At 36.8% G+C, this 24,584-nt stretch overlaps 1 long non-coding RNA gene across 1 annotated transcript in view; it reads right to left on the bottom strand.

Annotated features, from left to right (window-relative positions):
- Window positions 1-24,584, bottom strand: part of LOC138842320 (uncharacterized) — a 48,632-nt gene that overhangs the window by 10,962 nt on the left and 13,086 nt on the right. Inside the window, exons 4-6 of the long non-coding RNA XR_011376707.1 lie at window positions 17,551-17,631; window positions 13,047-13,282; window positions 8,524-8,748 (exon numbers count right to left, since the gene is read on the bottom strand). This is a non-coding gene — a long non-coding RNA (uncharacterized lncRNA). The remainder of the gene's footprint in view (window positions 1-8,523; window positions 8,749-13,046; window positions 13,283-17,550; window positions 17,632-24,584) is intronic.

The following is a 24,584-nucleotide window of genomic DNA, read 5'->3' as shown; positions in this document are numbered from 1 at the left end:
GAGAAGCCCATACACCACAACAAAGAGTAGCCCCCGCTCACTGCAACTAGAGAAAGCCCTTGTGCAGCAATGAAGACCCAACGCAGCCAAAAATAAATAAATTAATTAATTAAAAAAAAGGAATATGCTGGATAATCAAGGTATATAAATATCCAAGTGTAATATAAAAGCAAGATATTATTGTATCTTCAAGGATTGATTCTCTAGACATATATGCCATATGAAATATATAAATAACTTTTGGTGATGCCATGGTACTCAAAGTAGACTCGGTGTCATTATTTACATAGAACAGAAAAAAAGTCAATATTTATGCCTGCTTCCAATCCAGGATACAACAAATGCAATTACTTAAAATGTCTGCATTCATGTACCAAAATAATGTTCAGACAATCCATGCACTTTAAAAGAAATAGAAATAAATATTTGAAATGGCTCTAAGGAGTAACGAAAATTTTATATAGCATTCATTTTTTGAAGTTCCCTCTGTGTAGGCGAATGCCATTGGCAATCATTGCTACACATCAAAATAATGTTCTTTTTGTTATGTGCCTCCGTATCGCTAAGAAACATGCAGAGCACCTTCTTGATACTTCAGCTTTAAGCATTCTGATGTTAATTTTGACAATCTACCTGTTGGAGTTCTCATCTTCAAGGGTGCCTCTTGTTCTCCAGTCAAGACCCTCTCTTTAATCCTCTCCAGAAAATAAAGCCTCCAGTCTGTTGCCAGGTAGGAGAAGGTTAATCACCTGCAGTGCAGAGTGGTGAGTATGCTCTGGGTGTAACTGCCTCTCAAGCAGACTCTCAGCCAGTCTGTTGTTGCCCAGCACTTACCTCCTCTATCAGAGGTGCCAGACACCAATTCCTGTGCCTTCGGGGTGGGGGGGGGGGCGCTGGGGGATTCTGAGTCCTCCTAAATCAGGCTGCCTCTTGGCTTCTCCCCACAGCAGCCTCAGCTCTCCTGGGTCTAATAAGTTAGTTGCCATTCATCTGTCTTCTTTCAGCTTCCCATATTCTGGTGCTATTGTTTTACTCTTGTTCTCTTTGTCCTTGTGGGTTTATAGCTTCTTTTTAAAAATCCATTTACCATCACTGTAGTGGTCTTAAGAAGGGAGCTGAAAAATGCATGTGTTCAATACTTCCCCTTTCACTGGAAGTCCTTCAGCTCATTGTTTTTTAGTATTATATGTGTGGGGGTTTTTGTAATGCACATAATATATTTGTACAATAATACATATATAATTTATAAATAAAAATCTACTGTCTCATTGCTTAATTTCAATTATTTTTTCTTCTTCTTACGGATAATGATATAAGATAAAAGTTTGAAAACCACTGCTCTGATTGGCCTCTAAATGCTGGAGTCCTCCAGGATTCAGAGCTTGGCATTTTCCTCTTTTTGTGTTCCTACTCCCCCAGGTGATCTTACCTAGTCCAAATGTCAGTGACTCCAAAATGTGTATGTTTAGCCTTGACCTCTGCATTCAGCTCCAGAAATCCAGATGCCCTTTTAATATCCTCAGCTGTATATCTAATAGGTACCTCAAATTTAACATCCAAATCAAAGATCTTGATTGCCACAACCCCACACCCTCCGCAGACTGCACCTTGCCCAGGCCACCAGATATTCAGTCAAAAATTTGTATTAAATACCTATAGATTCCAAAGCCTGAGAATACGACACTAAACCAAACTGAAAAGAATGCTATCATGCAGGTTGCAGGCGTGGAGGAAGGAGGAGGAGACAACAGAAAAATTTAAAGTAAATATGTATCTTGTGTTTCTATTTACTTATATTTATCTAGGTTAAGTGCTATTGAGAAAAATAAAGCTATGCAAGCAGAATGGATGGTCTTTGTGTGTGTTTTCTGTTATCTCTTCTTTCCAGCTTCCAAAATGTTGTCATTAATGTCGTCTCTTTTGCTCTTTTTGTCTTTGCGACTCCATGGGCTTAAAATACAGTCATTAACTGCTATTTAGTGGAGTTTGAAGAAAGTGCTGAAGGAAATGCATGTGTTCAATCCTCCATCTTCACTTAGAAGATTCAGAGTGTAAAGGGAATGTATTTATGAGAAAATGATATTCAAGCCGAAACCTGAAAGCAGTGAGGAAGTAAGCCATGTAGCCATCTAAAAAAAGAGCATTCCAGATGGAGGCAGTTGCAAGTGAGAAAGGTCCTAACGTGGGAGTGTGCTTAATGTGCTCAAGGAACAGCAAGGAACCTACTGTTGCCGGAGCAGAATTGAGAGGTAGGATGGAGAGGGAAGACGATTAGCAAAGGAGGCTAGAGAGATGGCAAGGGGCCGGATCATTTATTGGAGGCCATGTATGAATTCTGAATTTTATTCAGAAGGAAGTGGGAAGGCCTTGGATGATTTTAAGCAGACAATATTAAATTATGTTTTAAATAAATCACTGTAGCTGCTGTACAATATCCTGTGGGGAAATGAAGGCAGAAACAGACATCAATTAGGAGTGTATCGGCAAGAGATGATAATGACTTGAGCTAGAATGTTGGCCATTTTTGTGGTGAGAAGTGGTAGGATTCTGGATATGCTTTGAAGTTAGAGCCAATAGAATTTTACTGCTGGATTGGGCAACAGAAGATTCAAGCATATTCCAAGGTTTTTGACATGAACAAATGGAATTATAGTGTCACTGAAATGGAGATGGCTATAGGTGGAAAAAATATTTGGGGGGTTGAGGTCAGGGGGACAGGAGCTCAGTTGGACATGATAAATTTGAGATAACTCTTATACAACCAAATGGTGATGTCAGGTGGCTGCTGGATATACCAGTATAGAGTTTGAGGGAGCAGTCAGGTGGAAGATACTGATTAAGGCTCATCAGTGTATGAATAGTATTTAAAGCCACAAGACTTGATTAGATCAACAAGGGAGGGAGTATGGATAGAAAAAGTGAAGAGCTTCAGTGATTGAGATTGGAGGGGTTCCATATTTACTGACTGTGAAGGTGAGCAAGAACTCATTGAGGAGACAGAGGGAAGAGCGGCCAGTGAGACAGGAGAACGAAGAGAGGATGGTGCCTGGAGGAGAAATGAAGGTGTTTCAAGAAGCAAGTAGTGGACTCCGTTAAATCTGCTAAGAAGTTGAATAATATGAAGTCTGAAAAATGATCATTTGATGAACAGTGTGGAGGTTACTGATGACCCTGACAATGATAATTTCAGTGGAACTGAGGGAGTGGAAGCTTAAGTAGAGTGCTGCAGATGCTGACTGATGACACAGGAAAGACAGGTGTTACCTTTTGGAGCAACGCTCATAATTAGGCAAGAAAGACGGGATCCAGAGTTTAAATGGAGATGGTGGGCTTAGGTGGAAGACCAGACAGTTCATCCATGGTAGTTGGAGGAAGGGCAGAAAGGGTCATTTTAAGTAGGTTGGCAGATGTATCCAGAGGCATGAAAACTCACTTTTCATTGAACTAGAAAGCAAGGTCATGATTAGATGAGAAGACAGAGAATGGAGAATTAATGGAGGTTAGACACTGCCCGGCCTGCAGAGCTGAGGTGTCAGTGCAGCCGTTTCTCACTGGGCACTCTGATCTGAAGTGCTGGGTGTGAGGCCTCTGCATGAAGCACCCTGTGAACAAGTGAAACTAGACAAAGCACAAAGGAAAAGAAAAAAACAAAAGAGGGACCTTCAAGATGGTGGAGGAGTAAGACATAGAGATCACCTTCCTCCCCACAAATATATCAAAAATACATCTACATGTGGAACAACTCCTACAGAACACTTACTGAATGCTGGCAGAAGACCTCACACTTTCCCAAAGGCAAGAAAATCTCCACATACCTGGCTGCGTGGCTAACAGGGTCTTGGTGCTCTGGCCTGGTGTCAGGCCTGAGCCTCTAACGTAGGAGGGCTGAATTCAGGACATTGGACCACCAGAGACCTCCCGGCCACACATAATATCAACTGGCGAGAGCTCTCCCAGAGATCTGTCTCAGCACTAAGACCGAGCTCCACCCAACGGCAAGCAAGCTCCAATGCTGGACGCCCCATGCCAAACAACTAGCAAGACAGGAACACAACCCCACCCATTAACAGAGAGGCTGTCTAAAGTCATACTAAGTTCACAGACACCCCAAAACACACCACCGGACGCGGTCCTGCCCACCAGAATGATAAGATCCAGCCCCACCCAAGAACACAGGCACCAGTCCCCTCCACCAGGGAGCCTACACAACCCACTGAACCAACCTCACCCACTGGGGGGCAGACACCAAAAACAATAGGAACTATAAACCTGCAGCCTGCAAAAAGGAGGCCCCAAACAAAGTAAGTTAAACAAAATGAGAAGACAGAGAAATATGCAGCAGATGAAGGAGCAAGGTAAAAACCCACCAGACCTAACAAATGAAGACAAAATAGGCAGTCTAGCTAAAAAAGAATTCAGAGTAATGATAGTAAAGATGATCCAAATTCTTGGAGATAGAATGGAGAAAAGACAAGAAACGTTTAACAAGGATCTAGAAGAACTAAAGAGCAAACAAACAATGATGAACAACACAATAAATGAAATTAAAAATATTCTAGAAGAAATCAATAGAAAAATAACTGAGGCAGAAGAACGGATAAGTGACCTGGAAGATAAAAAAGTGGAAATAACTACCGCAGAGCAGAGTAAAGAAAAAAGAATGAAAAGGACTGAAGACAGTCTCAGAGACCTCTGGGACAACATTAAACACACCAACATTTGAATTATAGGGGTCCCAGAAGAAGAGAAAAAGAAAGGGACTGAGAAAATATTTGAAGAGATTATTGTTAATAACTTCTCTAACATGGGAAAGGAAATAGTCAAGTCCAGGAAGCACAGGGAGTCCCATATAGGAAAAATCTATGGAGAAACATGCCAAGACATATATTAATCAAACTATCAAAAATTAAATACAAAGAAAACATATTGAAAGCAGCAAGGGAAAAGCAGCAAATAACATACAAGGGAATCCCCATAAAGTTAACAGCTGATCTTTCAGCAGAAACTCTGCAAGCCAGAGAGAGTGGCAGGACATATTTAAAGTGATGAAGGAGAAAACCTGCAACCAAGATTACTCTATGCAGCAACGATCTCATTCAGATTCGATGGAAAAATTAAAACCTTTACAGATAAGCAAAAGTTAAAGAGAATTCAGCACCACCAAACCAGCATTACAACAAATGCTAAAGGAACTTTTATAGGCAGGAAACACAAGAGAAGGAAAAGACCTACAAAACAAAACCAAAACAGTTAAGAAAATGGTAATAGGAACATATATATCGATAATTACCTTAAATGTAACTGGATTAAATGCTCCAACCAAAAGACATAGACTGGCTGAATGGATACAAAAACAAGACCTATATATATGCTGTCTACAAGACACCCACTTCAGACCTAGGGACACATACAGACTGAAAGTGAGCGGATGGAAAAAGATATTCCATGCAAATGGAAATCAAAAGAAAGCTGGAGTAGCAATTGTTATCTCAGACAAAATAGACTTTAAAATAAAGATTATTACAAGAGACAAAGAAGGACACTACATAATGATCAAGGGATCCATCAAAGAAGAAGATATAACAATTGTAAATATTTATGCACCCAACATAGGAGCACCTCAATACCTAAGGCAAATGCTAACAGCCATAAAAGGGGAAATTGACAGTAACACAATAATAGTATGGGACTTGAACACCCCACTTTCACCAATGGACAGATCATCCAAAATGAAAATAAATAAACACTAGCTTTAAATGACACATTAGACAAGATGGACTTAATAGATATTTATAGGACATTCCATCCAAAAACAACAGAATACAATTTCTTCCCAAGTGTTCATGGAACATTCTCCAGGTTAGACCATATCTTGGGTCACAAGTCAAGCCTTGGTAAATTTAAGAAAATTGAAATCGTATCAAGTATCATTTCCGACCACAACGCTATGAGACTAGATTATCAATTACAGGAAAAAAATCTGTAAAAAATACAAACACATGGAGGCTAAACAATATGCTACTCAATAACCAAGAGATCACTGAAGAAATCAAAGGGAAACAAATGACAATGAAAACACGGTGAACCAAAACCTATGGGATGCAGCAAAAGCAGTTCTAAGAGGGAAGTTTATAACAATACAATCCTACTTCAAGAAACAACAAAAATCTCAGATAAACAACCTTACACCTACAGCAATTAGAGAAAGAAGAACAAAAAACCCCAACGTTAGCAGAAGGAAAGAAGTCATAAAGATCAGATCAGAAATACATGAAAAAGAAATGAAGGAAACAATAGCAAGATCAATAAAACTAAAAGCTGGTTGTTTGAGAAGATAAACAGAATTGCTAAACCATTAGCCAGACTTATCAAGAAAAAAAGGGAGAAGACTCAAATCAACAAAATTAGAAATGTAAAAGGAGAAGTAACAACTGACACTGCAGAAATACAAAGAATCATGAGAGGTTACTACAAACAACTATATGCCAATAAAATGAATAACCTGGAAGAAATGGACAAATTCTTAGAAAAGCACAACCTTCCAAGACTGAACCAGGAAGAAATAGAAAATATAAACAGACTACTCACAAGCACTGAAATTGAAACTGTGATTAAAAATCTTCCAACAAACAAAAGCCCAGGACCAGATGGCTTCACAGGCGAATTCTATCAAACATTTAGAGAAGAGCTAACACCTATCCTTCTCAAACTCTTCCAAAATATAGCAGAGGGAGGAACATTCCCAAACTCATTCTAGAAGGCCACCATCACCCTGATACCAAAACCAGACAAAGATGTCACAAGAAAAGAAAACTACAGGCCAATATCACTGATGAGTACAGATGCAAAAATCCTCAAAAAAATACTAGCAAACAGAATGCAACAGCACATTAAAAGGATCATACACCATGATCAAGTGGGGTTTATCCCAGGAAGGCAAGGATTCTTCAATATATGCAAATCAATCAATGTGACAAACCATATTAACAAATTGAAGGATAAAAACCATATGATAATCTCAATAGATGCAGAAAAATCTTTCAACAAATTCAACACCCATTTATGATAAAAACTCTCCAGAAAGTAGGCATACCGGGAACCTACCTCAACATATTAAAGGCCATATATGACAAACCCACAGCAAACATCATTCTCAATGGTGAAAAACTGAAACCATTTCCTCTAAGATGAGGAACAAGACAAGGTTGTCCACTCTCACCACTATTATTCAACATAGTTTTGGAAGTTTAGCCACAGCAATCAGAGAAGAAAAAGAAATAAAAGGAATCCAAATCGGAAGAGAAGAAGTAAAACTGTCACTGTTTGCAGATGACGTGATACTATACATAGAGAATCCTAAAGACTCTACCAGAAAACTACTAGAGCTAATGAATGAATGAATTTCGTAAAGTAGCAGGATACAAAATTAATGCACAGAAATCTCTTGCAAAATATACAAGCAGCTCATGCAGCTCAGTATCAAAAAAACAAACAAACCAATCCAAAAATAGGCAGAAGACGTAAACAGACATTTCTCCAAAGACAATATACAGATTGCCAGAAAACACATGAAAGGATGCTCAACATCACTAATCATTAGAGAAATGAAAATCAAAACCACAATGAGGTATCACCTCACACCGGTCAAGATGGCCATCATCAAAAAATCTACAAACAATAAATGCTGGAGAGGGTGTGGAGAAAAGGGAACCCTCTTGCACTGCTGGTGGGAATGTAAATTGATACAGTCACTATGGAGAACAGTATGGAGGTTCCTTCAAAAACTAAAAATAGAACTACCATATGACCCAGCAATCCCACTACTGGGCATATACCCTGAGAAAACCATAATTCAAAAATAGTCATGTACCACAATGTTCATTGCAGCTCTATTTACAATAACCAGGACATGGAAGCAACCTAAGTGTCCATCAACAGCTGATTGGATAAAGATGTGGCACATATATACAGTGGAATATTAGCCATAAAAAGAAACGAAATTGAACTATTTGTAGTGAGGTTGATGGACCTAGAGTCTGTCATACAGAGTGAAGCAAGTCAGAAAGAGAAAAACAAATACCATATGCTAACACATATATATGGAATCTAAAAAAAGTAATGGTTCTGATGAACCTAAGGGCAGGACAGGAATAAAGATGCAGACATAGGAAATGGACTTGAGGACATGGGGAGGGGGAAGGGTAAGCTGCGACGAAGTCAGAGAGTAGCATTGACATATATACGCTACCAAATGTAAAATAGATAGCTAGTGGGAAGCAGCTGCATAGCACAGGGAGACCAGCTCGGTGCTTTGTGACCACCTAGAGGCATGGGATAGGGAGGGTGGGAGGGAGATGCAAGAGGGAGGGGATATGGGGATATATGTATACATATACCTGATTCACTGTGTTATAGAGCAGAAATGAACACAACATTATAAAGCAATTATACTCCAATAAAGATGTTAAAAAAAAAAGAAGTAATGGAGGTTAAAGGAGAGAGAAGAACGTATAAAATATTTACCGAGGAGAGCAGGACGGTGAATTACCTAGGAAATTATAGTAGGATTGCATGGCAGGACAAAGGCCCACTTGAAGTTTGAGGTCCTGAAGCGAGATCAGCCAGCTTGTGCACGTGCTTTTTCTCCATCCATGTTTCATTGCTCAGGTGCAGAGGAAGAGTCAATGGAGATATATTCACCAGGTTTGAGGTTTTGCCAGGAAAATTTGATGGAGAGGTGCAACGGAGCTGAAGGTGTGGCAATGTGCTGGTTATACAGTGATGCGCCATCTCAGCAAATGCACTCTTAATCACTTGGTTTTTCTATACTAAGACATAGGAGTCAACTTTGATTCTTCCCTTTTTTCATTCCCCACAACCATTCCGTCAGCAGGTCCTATTGTTACTTCCAGTATATAACTGGCATCTATCACTTTTTCTCAATCCCCATGGTCAGCACCTTGGCTTAGCCACTTGCCTCCTTTCGGTGCCAGGGTCTTGGCTGTCTAACTGGTCTACCTGCCTCATTTCTTACTACCCAGCAATCCATCCTCCACACGGCAGCCAGAGTCACCTTCTAAGATCTTCATCAGATTATACAGTCCCTTATTGCAGCCTTTAGTGACTTCCCACTGGACTTCTGTTTTAATCCAAAGGTGGCCACCAGGGTCTTTCCTCCCCTGCCCAGTTCTCCAGCCTCTTCTAGAGCTGCTTTCTCTGATGACTGCTCTATTCCAGCCACACTGGCCTCATCTCTGGTCCTCAAACATGCACACTCTTTTTGTCTCAGATTGATGAAAATTTCTCACTCTACCTGAAATGCTCTTCCTCTGACTCGTTAATTGGTCACTTTTACTCATTCTTCAAGTCTCAGATCTAATTATAACTTTCTCAGAGAAGACTTCCCTGAGCTTCGTATTAAAAGCTCTTTTACCCATGATGTATCACATCACCTCGTTTGTTTTAGAGCCTTACACATCTGAAATCATGTTTATACATTTGCTCACCTGCACACCCCAACTAGAATGAGGTCGCGGACTCTGTCTCTTTACTCTCCTGCCTAGTCTTAGAGCAGTGGTTCTCAAACTTATGCATCTCAGGGAATTTACACTCTTAAAAAGCATTCAGGGGCTTCCCTGGTGGCGCAGTGGTTGAGGGTCTGCCTGCCAATGCAGGGGACGCGGGTTCGTGCCCCGGTCCGGGAGGATCCCACATGCCGCGGAGCGGCTGGGCCCATGACCCATGGCCGCTGAGCCTGTGCTTCTGGAGCCTGTGCTCCGCAACGGGAGAGGCCACAACAGTGAGAGGCCCGCGTAACGCAAAAAAAAAAAAAAAAAAAAAAAGCATTCAGGAATCTGAGCAGCTTTAGTATATGTGACTTACATCTATTATTATCTACTATATACCAGAAATTAAAACTGATAAATTTAGAAAATATTTACGTATTTTATTCCTTTATTTTAAAATAATAATACAAGAGGGAGGAGATATGGGGATATATGTATATGTATAGCTGATTCACTTTGTTATAAAGCAGAAACTAACACACCATTGTAAAGCAATTATACTCCAATAAGGATGTTAAAAATAAATAATAATAAATCTATTACATGTTAACACAAATAACATTTTTATGAAAATAACATTTTATAATTCTATTTCCTAGAACAGAAAAAATAGTGAGAAGAGTGGTATTATTCTTCATTTTTGCAAATATCTTTAATGTCTGGTTTAAGAAAAGTAAAGTGGATTCTCATATCTCTTTCTGCATTCAATCTGTTGTGATACATTGTTTTGGTTGAGATATATGAAGAAAATCTGTCCTTACACTGACATGTAATTGGAAAGGGAAGAATATTTTACAGACTTTTCAGATACCTGTGTACAGATCTTCCTCAGCTTACAATGGGGTTATGACCCGAGGAACCCATCGTAAATTGAAAATATCGTAAATCGAAGATGCATTTACTACACCTGACCTATCAAACATCATAGTTTAGCCTGGCCCACCTTAGATGTGGGCAGAACACTTACAGTAGCCCACAGTTGAGCATAATCATCTAACACAAAGCCTATTTTATAATAAAGTTTGAATACCTCATGTAATTTATTGAATACTGTACTGAAAGTGAAAAATGGAATGGTTGTCTGGGTACAGAATGGTTGTAAATGTATTGATTGTTTGCCCTGGTGATCGTGTGCCTGACTAGGAGCTGCAGCTGCCCAGCCTATCTAGAGAGTTATTATAGGGCATATCACTGGCCCAGGAAAAGATAAAAATCCAAAATTCGAAGTACAGTTTCTACTTGTGTATCACTTTGCACCATCATAAAGTTGAGAAATTGTAAATTGAACCATCAAAAGTTGAGGACCATCTGTATATGTTTAAAGAAGTTCCTTAAAGGCTAGTTGCAACATGGAATCTGAAATCATATCAATTAAATTTTTCACTGTGCACTGAAATTCATTGGTCTATTTTGAAAGTTGAACGGATCAGTGCCTTTGCATGGTTTTGTAACTTCATGCATTTGTCATTTGGTAACTAGTTTATGCAGATTTTTCAAGTGTTGACACATTTTATTAGGCAATATAAAAAAAATCACATTTTTTCTAACCTCATCAGAAAAGTCTTTAAATATTGGGGAGCCATCAAGCCCATGGTGGTGGATAAAAATTCTGATTTTTATTTGGAAGTTTTAGTTTTTTATTAGTATCGTCTACTGCTTCTTTTCAAATGAAATACTTTTCGCATTTTTGAGAAAAGATTTGCCAAATGCCCAATTCTGATCATCATAGTTTGTCAGCCATTTTTTCAATTATTAATGATGTTCCATGAAAAAACTAATTCAGTTTTTAAATAACAGCAAAAGTCCTCTTCCTCAAGATGACCATTGCACTTCAGTATGCATACTTTCCACTTTATCACAAAATATTAAAAAATATCTTCAAGGGTTAGATCTGACAAAATTAATAATATTATTGCCTCAGCAAGGAGATTCTTAATATAACTGGTGTTTTTTAGTTTTTTCACTATGAATGCATGTGAGTGAGGAACACAATGACTGTGCACACTTTTGTGCTACTGCCTTGATTCATGCTAAGACTCCAGCAGTTTTACCCACTATTGCTTTTGTACCATCCATGTAAATGTAAACAGAGTGCAAAAAGCAAATAAATCTTAGAATTGTTATGAATATAATCTTATCTCACAGACCTCTTGGAAGGGTCTCAGGGACATAGGGATCCACAGATCACAGCAGAACACGTGATACCAGATCACATAATGGTAGGAAGTTTTAATAAAAATTTTTAATATAAATGAGGGACTCGATAATTCTACTAGTGTCCATTATTATTGGTTCAGCAACTCTTTATTCTAAAAATAATTAGGCCTTAGAATTTATCATTTTTGAGGTATTTTATAAGGGAAAAAAATAAGGAATCATTTAATCAAAAGTACCCATCAAGGACTTCCCTGGTGGCGCAGTGGTTAAGAATCCACCTGCCAATGCAGGGGACACGGGTTTGATCCCTCGTCTGGGAAGATCCCACGTGTCACGGAGTGTGCCACAACTACTGAGCCTGCACTCTAGAGCCCGCAAGCCACAACTACTGAGCCCACATGCCGCAACTACTGAAGCCCGTGCGCCTAGAGCCCAAGCTCCAAAACAAGAGAAGCCACAGCAATGAGAAGCCTGCGCATCACAACGAAAAGAATCCCCTGCTCACCGCAACTAGAGAAAGCCTGCGCACAGCAGTGAAGACCCAACACAACCAAAAATAAATAAATATATTTAAAAATATATTTTAAAAAAGTACATATCAATATCTATCTTTACATGGAGCTGTGTAGACACTGCACAGATGAAGTTAAACAGATTTTGTCTTGAGGAGTTTATAAACACTACAGACATAAAGGGCATAAACAGGGCCAGTAGTGAACATGTACATTAAATTAGTTAATAATGCCAATTTGTAGAGGGATAACTACATATTAAATGGGATATCATTAATGCCTTAGCCCTCAAAGGAGAAAATTTAAAACTCTACCAAATGGCATTAAAGATCTGAATAAATGGAGATCTACCCATGCATATAGATGGAGTGACTTGACAGTGTAAAACTGTCTACTCTCCCTGAATTACTCTCAGTCCCAATCCAAATGTCAGTTGTAACAGACAAATAGATTAATGGAATAGACATAAGAATAGATAAAGAAATAATAGCTATAGCTATACTATTGTATAAAGTGAACTCCTAGAATCAACAAGACTGAAAACCCTAGAGAGATGGAAATATATATGAATAAATAACAAGTATATTATCTCAGTAAGTAAAGAAGAAAATCAATGAGATACTACTTTACACCCATCAGACAAGGGAAAATTGCCCAGTTCTATAATGCTAAGTGTTGATGGGGAAACAAGAATTCTTTCACACTTGAACACTGCCATTTTGGAGGACAATCTGGCACAGTAGTTGCACATATACCAATTATGTAAGATTATCCAATCACACTGCTAAAGGAAAAAAGGGAGAATCCTTACCAGAAAAAGCACGTAAGAGAATATGTTTTTCACAACATTGTGGAAGCAGGGAATTGGAAACAACCTTGTTGTCCACCACCAGAGGAAGAAAGCTGTGGGTGCACGTTCCTGAAGATGACACAGCAGTTAGAAACAGCATCTTGATTGTGTTGATGGTTTCATGGGTATATGCATATGCCCAAACTTATCAAATTGTAGACTTTAGATACGTACGGTCTATTTTCTGTCAATTACACCTTAATAAAGATGTAAAGAAATACATGGATTAGAAATGATAAGCCTCCTTCACTCTTCCCCACCCAAAAGAAATCTCTTTGGAGATTATTAGGGTGTCAACTCATAATTCTTAAATTTGCTATAAAGGCAAAGAATCCAGCATTTATCTAGACATTCCTGCACAAACTGTATTTGAAGGTAATCAAATAGTTGGTGAAAGAAAGTTCTTTATAGAAAATCACAATTAATAAATGCAATAGGAGAAAAGAATGATAAAATCTCTATTTTCCATCCTACACTGAAATAATAGATCTATAGACAACTATCATCAATGGTCCCTAAACCATGAGGTGAGAGGTGGATGAGGAACTTATCATAATTAGCAAGTCAGGCCAGCATCATCTGAATGCACTGATTAATCTAACCAAAGGAATATCGTGTGCCTCCCATTATGTTACACTAGGAGATACATGGTACTATTCATGAAGTATTCTTACCAAGAAAACAAACAAATGAATCAAACCAAGCCTTTAAATCTAACCACTAGGTTAAACAAGAAACATTTTAAATGATACCTCACGGACACAATCAGCCAAAAGACACAATGTGGGAAATAATTTAGAAGAAATAATCCAGTTTCTACAAAGAAAGAAATATATATTAAAAAAAATATGGGGTGGAGGGTTGTCAAAAAAGAAAAAAAAAAAAAAAGAAACAGCGTAGCTCGTAGAAACATAATGCTTGGTGAAAATGGAAGAAAAAGAGTGAGATATATTTATGTACGTTTAAAGTACATACACACAAAATGACACTACATATTTCCAAAGATGCGTTTACACTTAAGAGTATACATTAAACACATCAGAGCAGTTACCTGTTGGGGAGGGGAGGATGGGAGTGAGGAATTTGATAATAGGAGGAAATCCATTTAAAATTGCTTTTTTTTTGCCTTGACTAAATCAATGATGATACTGTGCCGTGAGCCAAAGAATAAGATTAATTCACCCTCTGCATGTATCCCCCCCTCCTCTAAAAAAGACAAGAAAGAAAACTATACACATCATAGGATGGTAACAAATTCACATAGTCTGCATATTTGGACAAGGATAATTCGAAAAACTTGCTACCTACCAATTTTATGATTAATCAGGAAAATTAGCCAGAGGGCTGTAGAATTCTTGAGAGCTGAAAGAAGATCTCAGTAAAAGCTTTTCTAGTTCCCAGATTGCCAGTATATCTATTGCCCGACCATACCAAATTGATTTGTGTCTATTCTTCTTTGGAAAAGTCATCAACAAAGGAGACTCCACATCTTCTTTTAATAGCCTGTTTTAATATTTAACAAACAACCCTCTCAGGAAATTCCTTCTTATCTCTGTACTGTATTTTCACAGTTACTTTCCAGTTAGTTCTCAGAGAAGATGGATAAAAGTTGGTCTACATTTTCCTTATGATAATGCCTCATGTATTAGGAGGTATTATTGTCTCCAGACTAATTAATTTCAACTCCTTCTACCTGTCCTCTTGGGTCTTATTTATTCACCACTTTAATCATATTATTAAACTACTCCGAACTTCTCCACTTCACAGCACCGTCAAGGTAAGGAGACATAAACTGAATGCAATACTAACTCCACAATGGCCCAATGTGTGACTAATTGAGAGAGAAATTATTTCCAACTATTGCTACCAGGAGTCCTTAAAGATAATAACTAGTGGCTGGGAGATCTCATCAACCTTTTTCTTTATGCATTTTAATTATAACAATTCCTTACATGTATAAATGTTATTGTTACAAACTGTCTAATTTGGTCTTCCAACAACTCTATAATGACAGGAAAGATGTCATGATTCTCACTGCATAGATGAGTAATGTAAAGTGCAAAGAGGTTAAAGTAACTTGCCTGAGGTCACTGAGCTCTTAGGCGTTGGAGGTAGGACTTCTGATTCTAAGCATCTAGGAAGCAAGCTTGATTTCAAGCCTGTGAAGAGCTCGAATGGGAGGCAGTACAGAGCAAGAGAAAGAACATTAATTTGTTGCCAGAGGACTTGGATTGAGACTCCAGCTCTGCCACTGGCAATGGTGTGACCAGACAGGGATAATAATAGGGTTGATGTGAACATTATGGTTAAGGTGCACTCTATAAACTTTCTGTTTGTTTGGTTTTATAAATTTATGTATTTGTTTATTTTTGGCTGCATTGGGTCTTCATCGTTGCACGCGGGCTTTTCTCTAGTTGCGGCTAGCGGGGGCTACTCTTCGTTGCGGTGTGCAGGCTTCTCATTGTGGTGGCTTCTCTTGTGGAGCATAGGCTCAAGGCGCGTGGGCTTCAGTAATTGTGGCATGCGGGCTCAGTAGTTGTGGCTCGTGGGCTCTAGAGTGCAGGCTCAGTAGTTGTGGCGCACGGGCTTAGTTGCTCTGCGGCATGTGGGATCTTCCCGGACCAGGGATCAAAACTGTGTCCCCTGCACTGGCAGACAGATTCTTAACCACTGTGCCACAAGGAAGTCTCTAAACTTTGATTTTTCATGTTTTCTTTGTTCTGATGATTTGAATACATCTGCTTTAAGAAGCTATTCCAAAATAACTTTCCTTTTCTTCCTTTTAAGAAGTTATTCCAAGGTAATTTTCCTTTTCTTCTCTGTTCCCACATCACCAGTTTAATTCTTCTTGAAAATATGGTCTTTTGATGTTATCAGTTGTTTGGTTTTTCTTCCGTTTGCACCTGGAGCAACATTCCCTTGCTCCTCTTGTATTTTAGATATTTATTGACAAAATTGGGAAATAAGAAACACATTCACTCTGACACTTTTGTCCTTCCTTAGATTACACAATCAGCCTCAAAATATTAATTGACTATGGACAAAAAATGAAAAGCAATAGATATTTGTGCTCCTTTATATTTGTGGGTTTTGAAGCAGTAAAAGAGGGAGCAAATGACCACAGGCATTGAGGGAAAAATAATTAATATCATGTAACTTATGCGAGTCTGATGACTCTAAACCTTTAAAAGTTAGTGTTGGAGAGCAAAACCTCAGAACGTGTCAATGATCCACTATTGCAATACTTTATTGAACAGAATTGTAGTAGTTATACACCAGATTTTCCCAACTAGAGTGTCACAAAGTCTTCACAATTATAAACAATGAGTAAACTTTATTTCTTGCTATGTAGGGAATTTCTGGAAGTATCTGATTAACACTCCACTTCTAGAAAAGTCCCTCTTTTCATCCACATAATTAATTGGTCCAGGGCCTCTGTCCATGTTTCCAAAGTTTCCAGAGTCAGTGATTACTGACTTACTTATGATTCGGTTATTCAATACTTCCTTGGATTACATGAGCCAGTTTATTTTTTCTTTTGTCTTAATGTGGTAAAAACTGATACCTCTTTCACCATCCAACTAATATCTGCTACAACTAATGTTTACATGGTTGAGGTGCTGTCTGTCAGATGGGATGCTGAGCTGAGCTGGTCATGTGGAAATATGTAGAATAGAAAGTAACATTAAGCTGGCAACAAAGAAAAAATCACGCAGCATGGGAACATGTAAAAACTTTACCTAGTGAGTATTAAAGAGTACACAGTCAGGGCATCACCAACATAGTATTGAAAGAACCATCAAGTGAACTGTCTGATAACTGTCTCTGCTTTTATAGACACTGTGAGATATTATTATACAGTTGCCATTGACTGTGTTGTAATTGTTGCTCACTTTAGCTTTGCTTCAAGTCTTTAACTGTTTCAATGTGCTGCCATAGCTAATATTAAAAAGTGTGACAGGAAAATAGAAGGTATGAGGACTCAGACTGACATACAAAGTAGAAAAGAAAGAAGTTGAAACATACCATATTTTCTCAGTTCTAGTCTTTTCTCTCTTCACATTTAATGTGTCTAGAGTTGGAATGTATTTTACAGTGATAATTTCTTAAAACCCGCCAGTCATCAGGGAAGAAAAAAAGAAAAAGTACGTTGTCTTGTCATTGTCTGCGTTATGTGCAAACGTGTGTTTCGAAGGAATCTGTTCAACTTGTTATTTACTATTGCATTTTAAGTTAAATGGGGATCTTCTTTTTGTGAAGTGAAAGCCTTTCACTAAAGCATTGGACATTTATCTGTCAAAAGCTCCCAGCTGGCTTCTAAGAGAGGTAACTTTTCATTTACATAAAAACCCTGTGATTTTACTGAAATAGAAAGTGCAGGAAAAACACTGGTATTCCTCAACATGCCTATAAATTCTCCTGTCAAGTCTTAAGATGTTAAAGAGGTAAAGGTTTGAGCACGAACCATGAAATGTAGTGGGTCACCAATGCAGACCTCTTAGATGTCAGCCATGCAGAAGATTTACTCTCAAATTCTGATTTGCTGCTGAAGGAAAACATGTAAATATGTGGATAAAAGAATGATATTATTGGCAAGTTAAAATAAACTATTTTTATTTAATATAGTTAATTATAGTTAACTATATTATTATATAGTTAATTATATATAGTTAATTATTATATAGTTAATTATATAGTTAATATAGCTTAACAAATAATTTTAATCTCTTCATCTTCTAAAACTTTCAGGACATCATTAGTTAATATACACTGAAGCTTGAAGGTTTTGTAAGTTTCTATTACCATATTTTTTAAATTATCTTTTTTAGAAAAAGTTGGAAAATTTTTTATGAGAGGTTTTCACCAGGAAGTTTACTGAAAACAATTGGTGATGATTAAATGTTTCATTGCTACTTTAGGAATTCTTTTTAAACTCTCACAGAGATTGCAATTAATTGGGATTGAAACAAGAATTGATCTCCAGCCTCAAAACATTTGAATGACCTGGCTCTGAAAGAAAATAGAAAACTGTATACTTACTTTGAGCCTAGTGATAACTGAGATGGAGTGAGCATTAGTAAGGCAAATAGTAAATATAGCTGGCCATGCACTGAGTCTTATATACCCTTGCTTTTCTTTCAGTATCAATGGACCTGACAGAATATTTAAGTGATCTTTAGCTCAGAGTTGCAAAAGTGTTGAGACTTTTTATTGTAGACTCTCTCACTTAATTGAATTCTATAGCCTATCTAGAATCTGTGGTCTATGTCCAGAATACATAGCTTTCTTAGATCTTTCATATTCTTGTTTTATGAATATGTGTCTGATGTGTTAATGTTAATATGCCCTTTTGTAAAGCAAATTTCATTATGTAAAGATGTTTAATTTTTTTTTTAAGTAATTGAATACCTTTGTTTATCAGGGCCCTAGTAAAAAGCAGTGTGGATTATTGTCGCTTGATACTAACAGATCAGATTCAGTGCCTTTGATCGGCTTGGATTTCCACAGGCATGGATCTTGAAATAGTCTCCATATCATGCTAAGATACTGCTTTAAAAAACTTGTCGCTTTTTCCACCTGTGCCACCAACTGCCCACCATTGTTCGAGGGAAGCCACGTGCAGGCATGACCAGACTTCATGATCTTTATCATTGTTATTATAGTCCATAAGTTAAGAGAATACATTCAAAGCATTTCCTACAATCATATATTACCTTTGAGATTACAACTGCTTGTATTAGATTTAGCTGCTCTTCAGCTGCCACATTTTATATCAGTATTGCATAGGTAAATGATCATTTCCTTTCAGGGAGAAAAATACTTTATCCAACACAATGGGTACAGTGGACAAACTTAAATAATGATTTAAATTAATAACCATAGAAAGAACATCTATGAAAGGTGGGTTTTCATTTACAAAAAAAGACTTGTATTTTTAAAAAAATCAATAGTTACTCATTATATTAAAAAAATTTTTTTAAATGTAGTTCTTACCAAAAAAAAAAAAAAGAGAAAGACTTAGTAGAAAAACTCAGAATATATAGCTCTATTTATTATATTGGATAATTGGCAAGTTAGATATAGCCTCAAATATTAATGCAGAAGACGCTTCAGTGATCAAAGAAAGCACTTCCCTCTTTAAATAAATTTTATTTTGGTATATTACTGACTCTGTTGTTATGGGTGAACTGCTTTTTAGATATACACTGCTTAATTCTTGAATTGAAGAAACCAGAATGAGAAACTGACAAAGGGAGAACTGAGTATAAGTTGAGTCTGAGACATGACAGGAAAATAAAAAGGTGAACGGATGATGGAAAATATTTTTAAAGTATGACTTCATTGTTAATGATTCTTTTCACCAGAGGAACATTCCTAGGTATGAAAAATGAAACTCAATGGAGCTTTAGATCAAAAGATGGTGCTTAATAAGCATAATTAAAAAGTAAGGAAATGGACTTTCTCATGAACATAATCTGTTTTGGAGGTTCTGGATTGTTAGAAATGACATAGAAATAATTACACTTCCCCTATATATAAATCAAGATAGAGTGAATTATTCTAGAATGATTAAAATGACTAGTCTACATCCTGAGACCTAGTGTTGCTTGACTGAAAAGAGGAAAGTAGCAAAGAAATGGTTTACTGTGAGAAAGAATGATGTGAGGCCTGAGGCCCACTCTGAGGCCTGAGTGATCTAGATTCCTAAGTTATCCTCAGAGGATAATTTTATGGGGATATCTTTCTCCTGTGCTTTTACAACGGGTCTGATTGTTCTGTTCTACTCTGCTATGCAAGTACATGGAGGACTCATTTAAAAACTCTCTGTGTATCAAATATAAGTTACAGATTCCATGTACAGAAAATATGAACACATATACAAACATGTGCACACAGTTACAAGATGTTCACAGATTCCAAAGCTCTGTGTACCTGATTCCAGGTTAAGAAACTATTTTGCAATGTCACGTATGCTATGAACTTGCTGTAAGCACAGCCTTTCCTCTGCCACTGAAGTCTATATAACTTCCATAATATGATAGTCTCGCCTGCCAGTAGGTAAAATGCTTGCTCGAGAATAGAACAGCAAAGAAGAGGAGCTTTGTCTAACAGTAGTAAACTCCAGAGGGGTGCACACCAGTATACAAAAGGAATGAACAAGCTTTAAATATTAGACAGTCTGTCGTCACTGACAGCCCCAAAGAAGTCAAACCTCAAATTTGTCTAAGGCTCAAAGTTTAGCTCTTGATTTTATGGTAGATTTGATAGACAAACGTATGCTTTATATAAGTAACTGTAGAATAATTTATATTTTTCTTCTTTTAAATGGTTAAAAAAATATGTCTTTATGACATTCCAACAACTAACTAACCCTAGGGGCAAAAAAAAAGGACACAAAAAAGAGTATGGCTGGTTTCCAAGCTTTTCTGCAAAGAACAGTGCAGTGATGAAGAAGAATTAGCCACAGCAGTTAAATCTCTTGCTTAGATTTTTTTTTTTCACAATTAGAGGATGCACTCATCATACAAAGTCTTACTGTCAAATTGATCCCAATAGCTTACACTGAACACCTTTTATGAAACTGATGGGTGAAAATTATATAAGTCAAGCACCAAGATGAATACAAAAGTGAAAAGTTTTTCTCCCCCTTGGGGAAAAGTCACGTTTTTTACAGCGTCAAAGTTTTAAAATATTACTTAAAAATTAGCATAAAGTAAGAGAGATAAGTTAGTCAAATTTGGGTGAGTTAAATATTTTAAAAGTTGAAGAATGGACTTCTGCTTTCAGCCAAGATGGAATAGTAGGGACTAGATTTACTTTCCTGACCGAAACAAATGAAAAACTGAATAAAACATATGCATCATTGGTTTTTAAGAAACTGGACATCATGAAATGAGTGATAGTGATTCTAAAAAACAGGAAACAAATGAGATGAGCACGAAGATGGTCTCAGTTTATTGCCTACAAACAGTTTCTAGATCGTGGCACAGATTGGAAGAATTCAGGTGGATACTGGGTAGTCTCTCTGAGTTCAGAAAGCATAGTTGGAGTCCAGGGAGGCCAAGGCTGCTAGAGTTTGCAGGGCACAGAGGAGAGAACTTTATAAACGGAGATATCCTACACATACTAACAAAGCTCACTCAAGAAGAAATAGATCATTTTAATGGTCATCTATCTATTAAAGATATGGAATTTTTATAGAGAAAACCCCAAGTCCAGATGGCTCTATTGGTGAATTCTACCCAAATATTTTTTAAAAGATAACAATCTTACAAAAGCTCTCTCAGAAAAGTAAAAAGAAAAAAAAAATACTTTCCAACTTATTCTATGAGACCAGCTTTACTCAGATATGAAAACCAGACCAAGACTTTACAGGAAGAAAACTACAGACTAATATTTCTCATAACATAGATGCAAAAATTCTCAATAAAATTTTAGTAATTTGAAGCAAAAAGTGGGTTCCAAGTGGGTTTTTTTCCCCTCAGGAATGCAAGGTTGGCTTAACATTTAAAAATCTATCAATGTAATTCATCACATTAACAGACTAAAAAGGAAAACCACATGATCATCTCAGCTGGTGCAGAAAAGCATTGAACAAAATCCACATCCATTCCTGATTTAAAAAAACAAAACAAAACCTCTCCACAAACTCGGAAAAAAGGAAACTTCCTTAATCCAATAAAGGGCATTTATGAAAAGCCCACAGCTAACATCAGACTTATTGGTGAAAGACTGAATGCTTGTCCCATAATGTCAACAACAAGGCAAGTATGTTAGCTCTCAATATCTCTATTCAACATTTCATTGGAGGCTAGGGTAAGCAAAAGAAATAAAACGTTTGGAGTTTAAAAATAAAGTAAAACTGCCTTAATTCATAGGCAACATGACTTTCCTATCAGGAAAATTTTATGGAATCACATAAAATGTTTTAGAACTACTAGAGCTTAGTGAGTTTGAAGCATACAAGATCATTATACAAAATTCAACTGTTTTTCTGTATGCTAGCAATGAAAAATTAAAAATTGAAAAAATTTTGACAAAGAAGCAAAGGCAATTCAGTGGAGAAAGGATTATCTTTTCAACAAATGATAATAGAAAATTTGGATATGCATGTGCAAAAAGTAAATTTGATCAGCATCTCACATCATACACAAAAATTAATTCAAAATGGATCAGAGTACTTAATAAAATCTAAAACTGTACAACTTCTAGAAAAAACAGACTAGAAAATCTTAAGTTAGGCAAAGGTTTTATAGATATGATTCCAAAAGCATGGTCCATGAAAGAAAAAATTGAGCTTCATCAAAATTCAAAATTGCTCTTCAGAAGACACTGTTAAGAGAATGAAGAGACGAGCCACAGATTAGGAAAAAATATTTGCAAGTAATCATTATATATATCTCATAAAAATTTATATCCAGATATTTAGAAAAACATCTCTCAGGTCTCATTAATAAGAAAACAAATAACACAATTTTTTAAATGGCTGAAAGATTTCAATAGACCCTCCACCAAAAAAGATACAAGGATAGAAAATAAATACATGAATGGTGCTCAATGTCATTAGTCTTTAGGGAAATGCAAATTAAAACTATAAGATACCACTCTGTGCCTATTCAAAAGGTTAAAATTAAAAATAATGACCATACCAAGTTTTGTTGAGAATGTGGAGCAACTGAAACAAACAATTAAAAAAAAAAAAAACTAAAGTTAGGCATATCATTTTGAAACTACAGCAATCAAAGATAAAGGAAAGATGCCACAAGAAATCAGAGGAAAAAAAAACCTTACCTATAAAGGAAAAGGGATTATAATTACATCTGACCTCTCCTCAGAAACCAAGCAAGAACAGAGTACAGTACAATATTTAAAGTATAAAGAGAAAAAAACCATCAACCCAGAGTTCGGTACCCTGTGAAATTGTCTTTCAAAAGTGAAGGAGAAATAAAAACTTTCTCAAATAAACTGATATTGAGGATATTTGTTGCCAGTAGACCTGCCTTTTTTTATGCTAATATATGAGTGAAATGAATGTTAGTAATGATACAAGGGACAAGAGGGAGGAATTAGGATTATTAGGATTATTTTGTTATTAAAAGGTATTCACACTACCCATGAAGTAGTGTAGTTATTTGGACTTGGATTAGTTGAAAATGTATATTTCAAACTTCAGGGCAACCACTAAAAAAAATTAAAAAGATGTATAATTGATATGCATAAAGAAAGGAGAGAAAATGGAATCATATAAAATGTTCAGTTAGAACCACAAAAGGCAGAAAAAGAGTGGAAGAAAAAAAGAGGAACAAAGAACAAGGGCAACAAATAGAAGACAACAACAAATATAGTAGACATTAATCCAACTATATCAACAATCACTTTGAATATCAATGGTCTAAATGCACCAATTAAAAGACAGAGATAGAGTAGATCAAGAAATAAGACCTAACTATATAATGTACACAAGAAACCCACTTTCAATATAAAGATACACATAGATTAAAAGTAAATGGATGGAGAAAAATATACCATGCTAACGCGAATCAAAAGAAAATAGAAGGGACTTCCCTAGTGGCGCAGTGGTTAAGAATCCACCTGCCAATGCAGAGGACACAGGTTCGAGCCCTGGTCTAGGAAGATCCCACATGCCGCGGAGCAACTAAGCCCGTGCGCCACAACTACTGAGCCTTCGCTCTAGAGCCCGTGAGCCACAACTACTGAGCCCACATGCCATAATTACTGAAGCCCACGTGCCTAGAGCCCAACACAGCCAAAAATAAATAAATAAATAAATAAATTTATTTAAAAAAAGAAAATAGGAGCAGCTGCATTAATTTCAGAGCAGACTTCAAAGCATGGAAAGTTATCAGAGATAAAGATGGGCATTACATGATGATAAAGGAGTCAATTCTCAAAAACCAAAATCCTTAATGTGTATTTACCTAACAGCATAGTGTCAAAGTATTAATACATGAGGCAAAATTGACAGAACTTCAAGGAGAAATAGATCCATTCACTATCACAGTTGGAGATTTGAACAGCCCTCTATCAGAAGTGGACATATCAGCAGGCAGAAAATCAGAAGGATATAGTTGAACTCAACAACACCAAAAATCAACTGTGTATAACTGACACCTATATACTGCTTCATCCAACAACAGCACACTACACATTCTTCTCAAGCTCACATGGAACATTCACCAAAAGAGTTCATATTATGAGCCATAAAACATACCCTAATTTAAAACAATAGAAATCAAACAATGTCTGCTCTCAGACCACAATGAAATTAAACTAGAAATCAATAACTGAAATATAACTGGAAATTCCCAAAATATGTGAAGATTAAACAACGTAAATAACATAGGAGTCAAAGAAGAAATCTCAGGAGAAATTTTAAAATATTTTGAACTAAAGGAAAATGAAACACATAACTTAAAAATTGTGAGGTGCAGTGGAAGTAGTGCTTAGAGGGAAATTTATGATATTGAGTGCAGGTAT

Source organism: Globicephala melas, chromosome 14 (assembly GCF_963455315.2).
Source record: "Globicephala melas chromosome 14, mGloMel1.2, whole genome shotgun sequence".
NCBI lineage: Eukaryota > Metazoa > Chordata > Mammalia > Artiodactyla > Delphinidae > Globicephala > Globicephala melas.
Note: the sequence above shows the minus strand (reverse complement) of the source record. Positions and strands in the feature narration are given on the sequence as shown.